The sequence below is a fragment of the Culex quinquefasciatus genome, chromosome 3 (assembly GCF_015732765.1).
Source record: "Culex quinquefasciatus strain JHB chromosome 3, VPISU_Cqui_1.0_pri_paternal, whole genome shotgun sequence".
Classification (NCBI taxonomy): Eukaryota; Metazoa; Arthropoda; class Insecta; order Diptera; family Culicidae; genus Culex; species Culex quinquefasciatus.
The window spans coordinates 80,950,112-80,965,671 of NC_051863.1; the positions used below are offsets into that span (position 1 = coordinate 80,950,112).

General features: G+C 42.7%; 1 protein-coding gene and 1 long non-coding RNA gene across 2 annotated transcripts in view; one reads left to right on the forward strand and one right to left on the reverse strand.

Moving 5' to 3' along the window:
• LOC6043584 (protein eva-1) overlaps positions 1-15,560 on the reverse strand; it is a 346,252-nt gene that overhangs the window by 94,130 nt on the left and 236,562 nt on the right. The gene's annotated exons all lie outside the window — the stretch shown is intronic.
• Positions 6,475-7,347, forward strand: LOC6043580. Its single transcript, XR_005278463.1, has 2 exons — positions 6,475-6,921; positions 6,983-7,347. It is a non-coding gene; the product is annotated as an uncharacterized LOC6043580 (long non-coding RNA).

Sequence of the window (15,560 nt, forward strand, 5' to 3'; positions counted from 1 at the left end):
AACTGGGCTTGAAGACCAAACTGAGCCCGAAGGTGCTGAAAAGGGAACAACTTCGTCTCAGCCATTAGGCGCTTCAACTGTGTCACCGAAAGAGCAAACTGAGCCCGAAGGTGCTGGAAAGGGAACAACTTCGTCTCAGCCGTCAGGCGCTTCAACTGAGTCACCGAAAGAGCAAACTGAGCCCGAAGATGCTGGAAAGGGAACTACTTTGTTTCAGCCATCAGGCGCTTCAACTGAGTCACCGAAAGAGCAAACTGAGCCCGAAGATGCTGAAAAGGGAACTACTTCGTCTCAGCCATTAGGCGCTTCAACTGTGTCACCGAAAGAGCAAACTGAGCCCGAAGGTGCTGGAGAGGGAACAACTTCGTCTCCGCCGTCAGGCGCTTCAACTGTGTCACCGAAAGAGCAAACTGAGCCCGAAGGTGCTGGAAAGGGAACAACTTCGTCTCAGCCGTCAGGCGCTTCAACTGTGTCACCGAAAGAGCAAACTGAGCCCGAAGGTGCTGGAAAGGGAACAACTTCGTCTCAGCCGTCAGGCGCTTCAACTGAGTCACCGAAAGAGCAAACTGAGCCCGAAGGTGCTGAAAAGGGTACTACTTCATCTCAGCCATTAGGCGCTTCAACTGTGTCACCGAAAGAGCAAACTGAGCCCGAAGGTGCTGGAAAGGGAACAACTTCGTCTCAGCCATTAGGCGCTTCAACTGTGTCACCGAAAGAGCAAACTGAGCCCGAAGGTGCTGAAAAGGGTCCTACTTCGTCTCAGCCATTAGGCGCTTCAACTGTGTCACCGAAAGAGCAAACTGAGCCCGAAGGTGCTGGAAAGGGAACAACTTCGTCTCAGCCATTAGGCGCTTCAACTATGTCACCGAAAGAGCAAACTGAGCCCGAAGGTGTTGGAAATGGAACAACTTCGTCTCAGCCGTCAGGCGCTTCAACTGTGTCACCGAAAGAGCAAACTGAGCCCGAAGGTGCTGGAAAGGAACAACTTCGTCTCAGCCGTCAGGCGCTTCAACTGAGTCACCGAAAGAGCAAACTGAGCCCGAAGGTGCTGGAAAGGGAACAACTTCGTCTCAGCCGTCAGGCGCTTCAACTGAGTCACCGAAAGAGCAAACTGAGCCCGAAGGTGCTGAAAAGGGTACTACTTCATCTCAGCCATTAGGCGCTTCAACTGAGTCACCGAAAGAGCAAACTGAGCCCGAAGGTGCTGGAAAGGGAACAACTTCGTCTCAGCCGTCAGGCGCTTCAACTGAGTCACCGAAAGAGCAAACTGAGCCCGAAGGTGCTGGAAAGGGAACAACTTCGTCTCAGCCGTCAGGCGCTTCAACTGTGTCACCGAAAGAGCAAACTGAGCCCGAAGGTGCTGGAAAGGGAACAACTTCGTCTCAGCCGTCAGGCGCTTCAACTGAGTCACCGAAAGAGCAAACTGAGCCCGAAGGTGCTGGAAAGGGAACAACTTCGTCTCAGCCGTCAGGCGCTTCAACTGAGTCACCGAAAGAGCAAACTGAGCTCGAAGGTGCTGAAAAGGGTACTACTTCATCTCAGCCATTAGGCGCTTCAACTGTGTCACCGAAAGAGCAAACTGAGCCCGAAGGTGCTGGAAAGGGAACAACTTCGTCTCAGCCGTCAGGCGCTTCAACTGAGTCACCGAAAGAGCAAACTGAGCCCGAAGGTGCTGGAAAGGGAACAACTTCGTCTCAGCCGTCAGGCGCTTCAACTGTGTCACCGAAAGAGCAAACTGAGCCCGAAGGTGCTGGAAAGGGAACAACTTCGTCTCAGCCGTCAGGCGCTTCAACTGTGTCACCGAAAGAGCAAACTGAGCCCGAAGGTGCTGGAAAGGGAACAACTTCGTCTCAGCCGTCAGGCGCTTCAACTGAGTCACCGAAAGAGCAAACTGAGCCCGAAGGTGCTGGAAAGGGAACAACTTCGTCTCAGCCGTCAGGCGCTTCAACTGAGTCACCGAAAGAGCAAACTGAGCCCGAAGGTGCTGAAAAGGGTACTACTTCATCTCAGCCATTAGGCGCTTCAACTGAGTCACCCAAAGAGCAAACTGAGCCCGAAGGTGCTGGAAAGGGAACAACTTCGTATCAGCCGTCAGGCGCTTCAACTGTGTCACCGAAAGAGCAAACTGAGCCCGAAGGTGCTGAAAAGGGTACTACTTCGTCTCAGCCATTAGGCGCTTCAACTGTGTCACCGAAAGAGCAAACTGAGCCCGAAGGTGCTGGAAAGGGAACAACTTCGTCTCAGCCATCAGGCGCTTCAACTGAGTCACCGAAAGAGCAAACTGAGCCCGAAGGTGCTGAAAAGGGAACTACTTCGTCTCAGACATTAGGCGCTTCAACTGTGTCACCGAAAGAGCAAACTGAGCCCGAAGGTGCTGGAAAGGGAACAACTTCGTCTCAGCCGTCAGGCGCTTCAACTGAGTCACCGAAAGAGCAAACTGAGCCCGAAGGTGCTGGAAAGGGAACAACTTCGTCTCAGCCATTAGGCGCTTCAACTGTGTCACCGAAAGAGCAAACTGAGCCCGAAGGTGCTGGAAAGGGAACAACTTCGTCTCAGCCGTCAGGCGCTTCAACTGAGTCACCGAAAGAGCAAACTGAGCCCGAAGGTGCTGAAAAGGGTACTACTTCATCTCAGCCATTAGGCGCTTCAACTGAGTCACCGAAAGAGCAAACTGAGCCCGAAGGTGCTGGAAAGGGAACAACTTCGTCTCAGCCGTCAGGCGCTTCAACTGAGTCACCGAAAGAGCAAACTGAGCTCGAAGGTGCTGAAAAGGGTACTACTTCATCTCAGCCATTAGGCGCTTCAACTGTGTCACCGAAAGAGCAAACTGAGCCCGAAGGTGCTGGAAAGGGAACAACTTCGTCTCAGCCGTCAGGCGCTTCAACTGAGTCACCGAAAGAGCAAACTGAGCCCGAAGGTGCTGGAAAGGGAACAACTTCGTCTCAGCCGTCAGGCGCTTCAACTGTGTCACCGAAAGAGCAAACTGAGCCCGAAGGTGCTGGAAAGGGAACAACTTCGTCTCAGCCGTCAGGCGCTTCAACTGTGTCACCGAAAGAGCAAACTGAGCCCGAAGGTGCTGGAAGGGAACAACTTCGTCTCAGCCGTCAGGCGCTTCAACTGAGTCACCGAAAGAGCAAACTGAGCCCGAAGGTGCTGGAAAGGGAACAACTTCGTCTCAGCCGTCAGGCGCTTCAACTGAGTCACCGAAAGAGCAAACTGAGCCCGAAGGTGCTGGAAAGGGAACAACTTCGTCTCAGCCGTCAGGCGCTTCAACTGTGTCACCGAAAGAGCAAACTGAGCCCGAAGGTGCTGAAAAGGGTACTACTTCATCTCAGCCATTAGGCGCTTCAACTGAGTCACCGAAAGAGCAAACTGAGCCCGAAGGTGCTGGAAAGGGAACAACTTCGTCTCAGCCGTCAGGCGCTTCAACTGTGTCACCGAAAGAGCAAACTGAGCCCGAAGGTGCTGGAAAGGGAACAACTTCGTCTCAGCCGTCAGGCGCTTCAACTGTGTCACCGAAAGAGCAAACTGAGCCCGAAGGTGCTGGAAAGGGAACAACTTCGTCTCAGCCGTCAGGCGCTTCAACTGAGTCACCGAAAGAGCAAACTGAGCCCGAAGGTGCTGGAAAGGGAACAACTTCGTCTCAGCCGTCAGGCGCTTCAACTGAGTCACCGAAAGAGCAAACTGAGCCCGAAGGTGCTGAAAAGGGTACTACTTCATCTCAGCCATTAGGCGCTTCAACTGAGTCACCCAAAGAGCAAACTGAGCCCGAAGGTGCTGGAAGGGAACAACTTCGTATCAGCCGTCAGGCGCTTCAACTGTGTCACCGAAAGAGCAAACTGAGCCCGAAGGTGCTGAAAAGGGTACTACTTCGTCTCAGCCATTAGGCGCTTCAACTGTGTCACCGAAAGAGCAAACTGAGCCCGAAGGTGCTGGAAAGGGAACAACTTCGTCTCAGCCATCAGGCGCTTCAACTGAGTCACCGAAAGAGCAAACTGAGCCCGAAGGTGCTGAAAAGGGAACTACTTCGTCTCAGCCATTAGGCGCTTCAACTGTGTCACCGAAAGAGCAAACTGAGCCCGAAGGTGCTGGAAAGGGAACAACTTCGTCTCAGCCGTCAGGCGCTTCAACTGAGTCACCGAAAGAGCAAACTGAGCCCGAAGGTGCTGGAAAGGGAACAACTTCGTCTCAGCCATTAGGCGCTTCAACTGTGTCACCGAAAGAGCAAACTGAGCCCGAAGGTGCTGGAAAGGGAACAACTTCGTCTCAGCCGTCAGGCGCTTCAACTGAGTCACCGAAAGAGCAAACTGAGCCCGAAGGTGCTGAAAGGGTACTACTTCATCTCAGCCATTAGGCGCTTCAACTGAGTCACCGAAAGAGCAAACTGAGCCCGAAGGTGCTGGAAAGGGAACAACTTCGTATCAGCCGTCAGGCGCTTCAACTGTGTCACCGAAAGAGCAAACTGAGCCCGAAGGTGCTGAAAAGGGTACTACTTCGTCTCAGCCATTAGGCGCTTCAACTGTGTCACCGAAAGAGCAAACTGAGCCCGAAGGTGCTGGAAAGGGAACAACTTCGTCTCAGCCATTAGGCGCTTCAACTGTGTCACCGAAAGAGCAAACTGAGCCCGAAGGTGCTGGAAAGGGAACAACTTCGTCTCAGCCATCAGGCGCTTCAACTGAGTCACCGAAAGAGCAAACTGAGCCCGAAGGTGCTGAAAAGGGAACTACTTCGTCTCAGCCATTAGGCGCTTCAACTGTGTCACCGAAAGAGCAAACTGAGCCCGAAGGTGCTGGAAAGGGAACAACTTCGTCTCAGCCGTCAGGCGCTTCAACTGAGTCACCGAAAGAGCAAACTAAGCCCGAAGGTGCTGAAAAGGGAACTACTTCGTCTCAGCCATTAGGCGCTTCAACTGTGTCACCGAAAGAGCAAACTGAGCCCGAAGGTGCTGGAAAGGGAACAACTTCGTCTCAGCCGTCAGGCGCTTCAACTGAGTCACCGAAAGAGCAAACTGAGCCCGAAGGTGCTGGAAAGGGAACAACTTCGTCTCAGCCATTAGGCGCTTCAACTGTGTCACCGAAAGAGCAAACTGAGCCCGAAGGTGCTGGAAAGGGAACAACTTCGTCTCAGCCGTCAGGCGCTTCAACTGTGTTACCGAAAGAGCAAACTGAGCCCGAAGATGCTGGAAAGGGAACACCTTCGTCTCAGCCATTAGGCGCTTCAACTATGTCACCGAAAGAGCAAACTGAGCCCGAAGGTGCTGGAAATGGAACAACTTTGCCGCAGCCATCAGGCGCTTCAACTGTGTCACCGAAAGAGCAAACTGAGCCCGAAGGTGCTGGAAAGGGAACAACTTCGTCTCAGCCGTCAGGCGCTTCAACTGAGTCACCGAAAGAGCAAACTGAGCCCGAAGGTGCTGGAAAGGGAACAACTTCGTCTCAGCCATTAGGCGCTTCAACTGTGTCACCGAAAGAGCAAACTGAGCCCGAAGGTGCTGGAAAGGGAACAACTTCGTCTCAGCCGTCAGGCGCTTCAACTGTGTTACCGAAAGAGCAAACTGAGCCCGAAGATGCTGGAAAGGGAACACCTTCGTCTCAGCCATTAGGCGCTTCAACTATGTCACCGAAAGAGCAAACTGAGCCCGAAGGTGTTGGAAATGGAACAACTTCGTCTCAGCCGTCAGGCGCTTCAACTGTGTCACCGAAAGAGCAAACTGAGCCCGAAGGTGCTGGAAAGGGAACAACTTCGTCTCAGCCGTCAGGCGCTTCAACTGAGTCACCGAAAGAGCAAACTGAGCCCGAAGGTGCTGGAAAGGGAACAACTTCGTCTCAGCCGTCAGGCGCTTCAACTGTGTCACCGAAAGAGCAAACTGAGCCCGAAGGTGCTGGAAAGGGAACAACTTCGTCTCAGCCGTCAGGCGCTTCAACTGTGTTACCGAAAGAGCAAACTGAGCCCGAAGATGCTGGAAAGGGAACACCTTCGTCTCAGCCATTAGGCGCTTCAACTATGTCACCGAAAGAGCAAACTGAGCCCGAAGGTGTTGGAAATGGAACAACTTTGCCGCAGCCATCAGGCGCTTCAACTGTGTCACCGAAAGAGCAAACTGAGCCCGAAGGTGCTGGAAAGGGAACAACTTCGTCTCAGCCGTCAGGCGCTTCAACTGTGTCACCGAAAGAGCAAACTGAGCCCGAAGGTGCTGGAAAGGGAACAACTTTGTCTCAGTCTTCAGGGAGTTCAATTCTGTCACCAAAAGACCAGACTGAGCCCGAAAATGCTGTTAAGGGTACTACAGTTTCAGAGTCTATTCCGGAAAATGATCTAGAAGATTCTGAATGTTCCAAATATGAGTTGCCTCCACCTCGACCTAAGAATCTCTATGATGAGCTGAAACCTTATTTGTACAGTAATTTAACGGCTTCTCCTCTTACAGAATTTCCAGACAACAAAAAAGCTGCTAGAGAGATGTTTTCAAAGTCAGTTAAGGCACCTGACTTTACGAAATCAGTTTTGAAACTTGTAGAAAAATTCGAAATTTCCATAAATCAAACAGTTTCGGATGAATTTAAGTTTTTGAATTTTTCTAGAATTCATCTTCTGCACGAGTTGAAACGACACATTCAGAAAGAGTATGACTCGTTTTCTACGATGATGAGAAACAAATTTATCAGCCTTGGGATATGTAAAATACAGAACCGTCCTTGTTGGAACATTGCGAAAGCGGATCTTCCGGAATTTGAGGTTGATTTAAACTATGATGCTAATGCTTGCGATGATAATTTTGGAGTGCATATTCAATCATACCGGTATGAGCATGTTAAGCTGAACACAATTAAGAGACTTTTTGATGCTATAAAAGCCTTAAAGAAGAAATGTTTCAATCATTCTAAACCGAATGCTTATACACGAAGTTGTATGAATAAGATGGTATGTTATATTTGAATTGTTGGTTATATATTTTTTGGATTCATCAAATTGTACTTTTCAGTTGGTCAGTTCACTGCTTGGAGCCAAAGCATACTTCAGAAGTCTAGCAAATTCAATACAACAGGAAATTACGATGCGCCAATATGTGACGAAACTAACTGGCAAGTGCTTTGAAAATGCTTATCGATCAAGGAAGCCTTCTTTTGATCATGGGATGCAGAAACTTAAAAAGTGCATAAACGATATGAAGCTTGGGGAAAAGGCACCAGATATTGATGAAAGCCATTGGAATTTCTAATATTCATTAGCTGAGTGATAGCCTTTTTAGTTGGGGATGGATGGGGTTGTATTTATTTTATGCTTGTTTTGAGTTTTCAACTGTTTTGTTGTAATAAAGAGTTAAAATAGTTCAAACGTGAGCAGGCATATGAGGTTTTACGCTGTGACGTCATTTGACAGCTCGTGTGCACTGTTTGCATGGTCTAAAGTTTAGAGTTTAAAGACTCTAAACCATGTAAACCATGTAAACAGTGCACTCCTTTCTAACCTTCAAATCAAGTCGGTGTTAAACCTAATTGATTTTGTTTAGTAAGGAAAACTTGACAGACTGATGACAAGGGCTGAATTGTGAAATCCCCTCAAGTGCTATCTAAAACACTGTTCAACATGCTAAGATGTTGAACGACTTAGGTGTACGCAGCTGCCTAGCAATTTCTAATTCTGCTGAGATTGTTTTTTTTTCAAAAGCTATCTGATAGAGCTTTTGCAAACCTTGAAAACACTACAATCCAGCATTTTTTGTTTCTGTATGAAACTCCATCACTTTGCACAACACGTACTAATCCGGAAAAAGCTTTTCGGCTGCCCCGACGAGAGAGCGAATTGCATGCAGCTTTCACTTTGATGAATACGAAATTAGAATATTTCACCGAGAGTGTTGTCTCTGGCTCACGAGCGAGCACTCAACTCGAGTCCAACCAACCCAAAGGCCAAGAGCCAAAAGCAAAACAACTGGAGAATGCGTTATCCGTGCACAGAAAAAGACAAGTGAAGTGAAGATAATTTGTATTTTTTTTTGTTGGCGAAGCTCTCCCTGTGACCATGCGGCGCTGGTGGAAAGGGTCCTTCATTCTCGCACTCTCCGGAGACTCTGCTGATACTTCTTCTGTTTTGTCTATACATTTCACGTTTCATCAATTTTTGGCTGATGGTGCAGCTTTTCTCTCTCTCCTTTGCGTTGAGCTCCATTTCGCTAAAAGCAGCACAACGACGACGACGACGTCGATGCCCTGCACGAGCAAATTGATTCGGGCAAATTTGAATGCTAAATTCGTCGTAATTTGTACTGCGAATCCGGTTAGCGCTAGGTCGTACTTTTTGGGGTACGATTGGCACTGGAACTAGAACTGACGCAGTATGATTAAATTTGGCTAAATATGCACGTTTTAATCATGGATTAGCGTTGACTTATGGATGGGAAACGCGATTGTCTAATGTTGATTTCAGTTTGCGTTTTATATACTTAATGCAATAGCGTTCCTAAAGGAAAAACATTATTTTTTACCAAAATTACCTTAAATTCAGCAGAAATCAGATTTGAGTAGTTTAACCTACTTTGCATAGGTGTTGTTTTAGGAGTCAAGTCAGAGTCACCAAAATAAGCCGATGTCGGAGTTGGAGTCTCTTCAAAAGCAACCCGACTACGCTGTAGCCTGTCCTATTGGAGGTTATGACGAGGAATTCTAGTTGCGCACGGCTTAAAGATAGATTATGAGGTCAGGTTTTTTTTTCATAGACATGAAACAATACTATGACACAATAATACAATAACTCAATTTCTGGCCGAATATATTATCCCTCAGGCGGATTTTTTAGGATTTTACTTTATTGTTGTTATACTTTACTTAACATTTTGATCAAAAAATATCTCATTTTGTCACATGACCATTAAAGGGCTACATACATGTAAAACGACAAAAAAGTCAGAGGTTGGTGTAAGCACACACCTTATTTTATTTAAAAGCTGTTATCAGAGCATTAAAATATACATTTTCATCTATTATCAAAACAATATTGAAGACATTTGGTTGTATTATTGCCGAGATATAGTTATTTGAAGTTAGCAGTTTCAAAAACGGGTGCCACGATACAAAGTAAAAAAAACATGGTAAAATTATATCTAAAAAGAGGTTTTATGTCAGAAAAAAAGCTTGGATTTTACCTAATAATGTGTAAATTAATATCTGGCAGACGCAAGGAAAGAATATCTGTAATCCTAAAAAAAAATATCAAACCGGCGATAGTCGGCGGCGAGTTGGCCGTGCGGGTTGGGGCGCGGACTTAGTAAGCCAGATATAACTATCGCCGGTTTGATATTTTTTTAGGATTAGGGGAGAGTGGGGAGACTTGATCCCCTTTTTTGTATCGCAAATAACTCTGTCAATTTCTCACAAAACTATGATCTTTTTGCATGAATTGAAAGCTTAAAGATTCAACTATGTTTGGCTGATAAGGGTATTTCATCAGATAAACTCTTCGAATAATGCCAAGCATTTTAAAAAAATATTTTAAACCGGCATTTTCAAAATGTTGGGGGTAATTTGATCCCCCTTTCAACATTTTGAAGAAATCGTAAGCAAAATGTTCCTTATTCATCCAAACTTTTAATTTTCGATAAGATACAGCAATTTCACATTAAACCTGTACGTTTGTGTTCAAAATATAACAAGTTTAGCATGTAAAATATTTAAAAACTTAAAATTTTCTTTTTTAGACCAAAATTGAGCATGTTTACAAAAGCTGGTAATTTTTGTTTACAAAACTTTTGAAAAATGATTCAAACTGCAGTTAGTTATGTACAACTATACTAAAGGAAACTATGTACGAAATCCCAGCCCAATTATTTAATCTTGAGGCTGATTTGGGATCAAGTCTCCCCGGGGATCAAGTCTCCCCACTCTCCCCTACAGATATTTTTTCCTACACAGAAAAAAATATGTGAATTTACTCGAAACGGAAAAAATGAATCACATGTAAACTCAGTTGATGTACAGTATGTAAAAAAAGTATTTACACCCCTTGGACACTATGCACATTTTGTGATGAAACATGTAAAAAATTTAAAGTTTGACAGGAACCTAGTACTACGTTTTGTTCAGAAACTCGTGCCAAACATTTTGCTACAAAATGCTCATGAAAAGATGATTTCTATAAAAATTTATATATGTAACAAATACTATTACGAAAAATAAAGGTGCAAAAAAAGTTTGTACACCTTTCGAAAAATTAACATAAATAATGTTATTTGTTGACAAATCACCATAAATCCAGTCTCCCAACTCCAAATAGGCATCCTTGACTGATTAAAAAAATAATTTGGATCAAATATAAAGTTTACTAACTACTTAGTATAAAAGTTTATATAACTCTGGAAATTCTATATAAAACTTATCTAAACTTAATTTTGCAAACTTTTAATTCAACCTAATGTCAATATATTATCATAGAATTGCTAAATAAACATTTTGGAGTGGGTATAACATCGTTTTGGGGGTATTAGTATCGATAGAATAGATTTTTCGTTGGAATTTCGTACCAACCCGGAATTACGTCGTAGGAAAATCCGCCGGCATCCGAACCGATCCACGATTCACAAGCCAACCTATGTGGAATCGTAAAGGGCATAAAATTTCCGATCTTTTGATACCCATACATCTAGGTTTTCTTTAAAACCTACGTTTTTAAATACCTGGGCAAAAAGTAAGTTTGATCCACGAGAACAAAAATCACGAAATTCCATACATTTTTGGCAGGTTGCTCAAACGAAACCATAACAACGTTTTTGCTTAGGTATTTAAAAACGTGGGTTTTATAGAAAACCTGGATGTATGGGTATCAAAAGATCGGAAATTTTATGCCCTTTGTGATGCCACATAGGTTGACTTGTGAATTGTGGACCGGTTCAGATGCCGGCGGATTTTCCGACGACGTAATTCCGGGTTGGTACGAAATTCCAACGAAAAATCTATTCTATCGATACTAATACCCCCAAAACGATGTTATACCCACTCCAAAATGTTTATTTAGCAATTCTATGATAATATATTGACATTTAGTTGAATTAAAAGTTTGCAAAATTAAGTTTAGATAAGTTTTATATAGAATTTCCAGAGTTATATAAACTTTTATACTAAGTAGTTAGTAAACTTTATATTTGATCCAAATTATTTTTTAATCAGTCAAGGATGCTTATTTGGAGTTGGGAAACTGGATTTATGGTGATTTGTCAACAAATAACATTATTTATGTTAATTTTTCGAAAGGTGTACAAACTTTTTTTGCACCTTTTTTATTTTCGTAATAGTATTTGTTATATAACTTTTTATAGAAATCATCTTTTCATGAGCTTTTTGTAGCAAAATGTTTGGCATGAGTTTCTGAACAAAACGTAGTACTAGGTTCCTGTCAAACTTTAAATTTGTTACATGTTTCATCACAAAATGTGCATAGTGCCCAAGGGGTGTAAATACTTTTTTTACATACTGTAGACTTGAGATTCGACGTAAACGGTTGAATCAAATGTAAAATCATGTTTTTACGTATAATTTGTCGCAAATTTACATCAAATTGCATTTAAATTTAGATGTTTAATGACGTGCAAAAGTGTTACATCATAAATGATGTAACATTCGGAAATATTTTTTTGTGTGTAGCGTCTGCCAGATGTAAGTTTACACATTATTAGAGGTAAAATTAAAGCTTTTTCTGACATAAAAGATGTACCCCTTTTCAGATGTAATTTTACCATGTTTTTTTACAGTTTATCTTAACACTGTCTTGACCAAATCGGCTCAAAATTTTTGTGAAGACTCGTTAAACCGGTCCTGTGTGCATGATGAAGGCCGATTTTCAAAACATTTATTTAAAAAAAAAGATAAAAATATTTTTGTGTTTTTCATATAAAAAATCGTCAGTTTTTGATTTTGTATTATTTATTAAAGCAACATTTGAAAATTGGGCTTCGTCATGCACACGGAATATGTCTTGAGAGTCTTCACCTCAAATTTCAGCTCATTTGGTCCATCCGATCTCGAGATATCGTGGCACCCGTAAATCAACACGGTGTTTCGAGAAAAACGCTCTGAAAGTTTGACAGTTCGCTTTGCGCAACGGCAAAATGTTGAGATTACAATCGTCTCTAACTCAGTTTAATAATATAATTCTTCACGAAACTTTCAGGACTGATTGAAAATCACCTTTAGTGGATTCAATATATTTTCTGTAATATGAAACTTTGTGATTTTGTACATGTATGTAGCCCCTTAACTAATTCATTTTTCCACATATCGGGCTGGATCGAATAGGATTTTTCCGATGGATTTGTTAGGAAATGATAATTTTTGCCTGAAATTGTCTACAGAACTAGAATGGGAATACGATACAACTTCAATAAATTAAGTGTTTTAAAGTGAAAATTATGTTGTAAAATGTTTCATATCTCATCGATGTGCTTCGAACTGCCTCCCGCCACTATGTCAAAAAATTTTATTGATGTATTTGAATATAAACTATTTAAAGCCCATGATTTTGATTTTAGAATTAAATAATTTTACTTTTTTTTTAGTTGCAGATTTGGTCAATTCAATTTCAGAGTCTCAAAGAGAACATGCTCCCGCGTCGAAAAATGCATACACATTTAAGAATTTTTGGTCTTTTTATACAAATTCCGAACATGGATGTACGGACAAATATTTGACCTACTATACACAGTAAACAAATGTGTAAATTTCTATGGTATATTTTTTTTTGTTTCCTCTTTTATGTTGAGTTAAACTCAATTTAGACTTTTAAAGTTCATATTTGAACATTTTCCAGAGAGTACATACTTGTCATTGGTTTAAAATTTATGCAAAAAAAAAGGAAAATCAAATCTTAAGAAAAGATGCAATTCCAGAATGCACCTTTTTAAATCGATCATATGCATATAGAATATTTGTTCAAAATGGGAATGAAACATAGAAATCTATGAACCAGCTCCAGTAGCAACAAATCTCGCTCATACTTGGGATTATAAACTCAGTACGCCCTGTCTCTATACATATGTTATTTGTTTAATACTTAGTAGATATACCTACCATTTTATAACCAATCGTTTATTTTGTGCATACTTTCAAAGATTTTTTTTCAAAGCCTGTTCGCCATTGTGCTTGAATGAGACATAACATTGAACATCGTGTTCGAATGAAACATCACTTATTATGAGTATCGAAGCACTGTTTGCGCACATTGTTAAGCAAACTTGACGTGTGGGCTCGGCCCAAATGCCATAACGTGCGAAAGGTACACTTACCGGAATATCCCACGTGAAGCAGCATTTCTACCTGTTTGCAAAACCCCGTCGGGCAGATTATCGTGCAAATTTAATCAATTCCGTATCATCCATTAGGCAAACATGATTGGAGGTTGTTTTAACAAGGCAAACATAGTGGCGGATAATCCCACCGAAACACGGTAGAAAATGCAGAATCTCCCCTGGGCGTAAATGGTGGCAAAATGGGATGCTTTGGCACAGCAAAAAAAAAGAAAAGCGGGCAGGATGATTTTTTCCCTGGGATTCGTATCGTTCGCTTTTCACTTTATGTTCTAGTACCGCTGTCCCGAGTGAGGATCGCAACGCCATTAGTAAAAGGATCATTTCTGGTGCACACGACAGGGAAAGAGGTCCTGGTGAGGACTAAGCCGCTTTTTTTGCCCACTCGTTCATATTTTAACTGTTGCGACTCTTCTTCCCTGGTGGGATTGTAGCGCCACACCAGAAGAGGGCAAACAAAAAAAAAAAAGAGAGAAAAACGCAATCTGCCGGTCGGCGATAATGGTGATGAGTAAGATTTAATCAGGGTCATTTGCATAATATTTTCCCGAGTTATGTATTCAACGCTGAGAGCCCTTTCATGTTGGCTTTACTGCGTTTGCTTTTGCCGATAATAGGATTAACTTCAATTAAAAGATGCTGTGGTGTGGAGAAGGGATTTGCTGATGCTTAATCTGACCGTCATCTTGTCATTTATACCGTGCAAAGTTATATATTTTTATCGATGTGATTGAAAATACACTTTAATGAGATTAATAGATTGATATTATAAGTATTATAAAAGCTCGTTATGAGTAACAAAAATTGATTGGATTCAATAAATGTAAAAAAAAAACAAAATCACTTAATTTTATTTATTTGCTTTTGGATGTTTCTCTCAACTTAAAAACAACCTTCTGGAGGTGAGCACTAGAGAGAAACATTCCCAACGTCCAGCTACTTTAGCACTGCGGTTACCTCTGGTCCAGTACGGAACGATTTGGCCAAGGGAAGCTAATTGAAAAGCAAATATTTTCTCCGTTCACACACAGTTGCTTGCTGGCTGTATACAGTCAGGGGTTGCAGTGGCCAAACGTGAACCGACACTGTCCAACGTTTCCGGGAGTTTAGTTTGCTTGGTGGTGGCGACGGTGGCGGTAAAGTGGCGTCCAACCTTTCGGACAAACATCGAGATTCTCTAATTGGTTCGGGTAAACAAGAATCTTCAGCTTCTCACGTCGTAAACATGGATGTGCTAATAAGTATTAGTTATGAAGGAAAATAACTTGTCAACTTCAAGAAGACTAAAAATAACAATTTTTTTTCCAAAGTGCGAACATAAATAAAATTTAATCATTTTCCTCGAACCGAAGCGATTTTACTAAGGATACTTAGAAGTGGTATTTCTCAGGTCTGCTTCTCTCAGCATTTAAAATAATTGCTCTAGCGGGGTACCACCAGATAATGCTGAACTTATTAATTTTAATCTCCAGTGCCATTGTGAATTCAGTTGCAAACTGTTGAATGATGTAAATCATACCTATAGCAACAGTAATCAATTCAAACTGGTATCGCAAAATGCGATGATGCATGGGTAACTAAATATAATCGTGATACCGGCATTTTACTGAATGGCACAAACAAGTTTTGCATAATGGACCAAACTGTTGAACCAATGAAGTTGTGGAATTATGAGGTATAAGGTAGCATGTTTTAATATAGGTTTAAAAAAATCCTCGGCAAAAAAAATCTTTTTACTTGGGATAATAATAACTATCGAGGCCCTCGTGGCACGGTGGTTAACGGCAAGGGTTCTGATTGCTCAAAATAAACCACTCCATTCGCGAGCACAAATAGCAGGCGACGCGACACTGCCCTGATGAATTTCTATCGTTTGTCACTTTCACACCATTCGCTCCCGAACACTCTCTCTTCTACTCTCCTTCTCTCTCTGATCGGCTTAGTCTCCGAATGGCTCAGGCAGGCCTATCGTTTCCGATCACTCTGAACTGAAAACAATTTTTCTCTGATGCGCTGCGTTAGACTCATTGATTTGGGTTGCCTAAAATCAATGTTTTCAATTAAATTGTGCATTTATTTTGATTTCATAACATTATATACACCATTCAAAGAAACTTCCACTAAGAAAAAATCAAATTGATGGCAAACTGAGGGTGTGAAGACAAAAAGACAAGACTGCTGCACTGGCATTTTGTGAGAATGGCTCTTCGCTGAGCATGTTAGTGTATGAGTGTCGTCGAGCGACGGAGTAGGCAAATATTTTCACGAT